General features: G+C 39.9%; 1 pseudogene; it reads right to left on the reverse strand.

Moving 5' to 3' along the window:
• Nucleotides 1–40: 40 nt before the first annotated feature.
• LOC101336476 (serine/threonine-protein phosphatase PP1-gamma catalytic subunit B-like) lies at nucleotides 41–2,263 on the reverse strand (annotated as a pseudogene).
• Between the last annotated feature and the right edge of the window lie 372 nt (nucleotides 2,264–2,635).

Below are 2,635 nucleotides of genomic sequence, written 5' to 3' on the forward strand. Positions count from 1 at the left end.
CTGTAGAATAAAGAATGTAGACCAAAGAAAGCATAATTGGTCACTCATAAAGAACAGTATTGTTTCTTTAATTTGAAGCTTTCTGAATGAACGGGTTCAGGCCTGATGTAATGGTACAAAGGTTATTTAATGAATAGGCTATGTGGAAATTGTACAAAATGTTATTAACTTTAATCATTAATAGCTTAAGCAGCACTATGTTACTAATCGCTATTCAAACTCAAAAACCTGTTTTTGAATCCTCAGGAAGGCAGCATGTGTACACAACCGAGCCACCTCATACTTAGAGGAGTGTCAATATGTATTTCAACAGAAACTTTGGCTTTAGGAAAGAGTTAACAAACATTTAAAATAATGACTCTGGGGCTTTCCTGGTGGCGCAGTGGTTAAGAATCCGCCTGCCAATGCAGGGGACATGGGTTCGTCCGGGAAGATCCCACATGCCACAGAGCAACTAAGCCTGTGCACCACAGCTACTGAGCCTGTGCTCTAGAGCCCGCGAGCCACAACTACTGAGCCCGCGTACCACAACTCCTGAAGCCCGTGTGCCTAGAGCCCATGAACCACAACGAAGAGTAGCCCCTGCTCCCGCAACTAGAGAAAGCCCACGTGCAGCAAGGAGGACCCAACGCAGCCAAAAATAAATAAATAAAATAAATAAATTTATTTTAAAAAATAAAGTAAAATAAAGTAATGGCTTTAATCATCATTTTAAGTATATGGTAGGGGAAAGTGTGCTTTAATTAAATACACATCATACCAGTGATGCTGGCAAGGTTGAAAGTTACTAGTTTGTACATGACAAGACAGTAAGAGAAAAAAGCAATCCTTTGAAACAAAGTTTTAAAAATATATGTTCACAGCGGTTTGTATCAACAGTATGCATTTTATGACAATAACTTGTACAGATTGAGCACCCTAGGGCTCTCTTTATATCCTAAAGAAAACAAATTTGCATTATTCTTGGGTTGTACCGAATTTAAAATAGATCAATTGCACACTTACCCCCTAGACAGGATAAACTGTCCTGGGGTGTACTGCTTTAATACCATCATTAAAATTGTTTGCAAAGAAAACCCAGAGAATTAAAAAACAAAACAAAACATTTTATTTCTTGGGAGTGGAGAGTCTTTTATTTGCTGTTATAATGAGCAAATATCATTCATTAAGTCAAAAATGGAAGGAGCATGCCCACAAACACTATTTGAGCAAAGCTGACCAATATATATTACGATTTAAAAAGTGAAGATCGTATATTATATGTTACAAGTCCCAATTAAGCAGTGTCAAAATGACACCTGTTTCTTTGCTTGCTTTGTGATCATACCCCTTGGAGGTGTTAAAGGGGCTCCTGGCATTCTACTTCTTTTTCTCTGCAGGCTTTAAAATCTGAAAAGAACAAATTAGTGCTTTGTCCACACTCAGCATGGCACCTCCATTGTCAAAGTCTCCACAATAATCAGTTGCAGAAGACAGAGTGACCAACTGCCTCTTTGCAAAAAATTCATACCATTTTCAACCACCTGATGGGCTCTACATATAAGATCCAAACTACGCTGATGGAGAAATTTGGCAACCACTTCAGCACCAAATGTGAAGGACAACTCCTCTGTCATTTTCACCTCAGCCTAAGACATCTTTACCTGGGTCAGACCACAAAAGATCACAAAGAAGACCTTGATTTTGTATATCAGTTGGCCGCCCAGTTCTCGGAATCTGCTCCATAGATTGAAGACCTGGGGACAAACTTCCATGACAGCAGAATGTTTTCTCATCCATAACGGCTGCTAACAGTAAACAGTTAAAGCAGTCTATGGAAGTTTTCCATAGTGTAATGTTGTATCTTCTTTTACATTCATCATAAAAATCCATACATGCTATTGATACTGATACACTCGTGGTTTCCTCTGAGAAGAAAAAAATTCTTGGGATATTTGATTTTCTTTAGCCAATAAGAGGCAGATATTCTCCGAAGACTGCTTCTCCCTGTCCCCAAGAAATAGATAATTGCTTTCTGGTGGGAAACCACCATACTCCAAAAGTCGAAGCAAATCATAGTATTACCTGTGGGTATCACCACTATTTTTAGCGGTGCTTCAAGTTCTCGTAGGATGGGCTGACTGAGAAAGATCTCTTGGGACTTTAAGCACAGTCCTCTGATTTCATTGTCTTGTAGCTGGACATTCTTGCCTAGCTTGGACCCTCTAACTTCCAACAGCCATTGGATGAGGCTGTTGATGTTGAGTTTATTTGTATCTGCCATCGCTGTCCCACTGCCCACCCTCCCGTACGTGCGGCCTTGCACCCAGGATTCACATCTCCTTTCCCACAGCCAAGAGCACAGAGGCGGCCCCGGCGGTGGTAGCAGAAACTGTTGGTGGGTCGCCCCTAACCGCCCGCACCCCCTGCTTCCTCTTTCTCTCCCCACTGGAACCATGAGGCAGAATTGTGTTTTTAAACCATAAAATAATATACACAGTATGACAAAAGAAATTATAGTGGGAATATTGAAATACAGTTATCAAAATATTTTAAAATTATATGATTCAATAATCTATATACTTTTAAAATTAACACATCAAATAACAGTGTGTAAAATGAAACCTGGGGGATTTCCCTGGAGATCCACTGGTTA

This window comes from Tursiops truncatus, chromosome 2, assembly GCF_011762595.2.
Source record: "Tursiops truncatus isolate mTurTru1 chromosome 2, mTurTru1.mat.Y, whole genome shotgun sequence".
In the NCBI taxonomy this organism is placed as follows: domain Eukaryota; kingdom Metazoa; phylum Chordata; class Mammalia; order Artiodactyla; family Delphinidae; genus Tursiops; species Tursiops truncatus.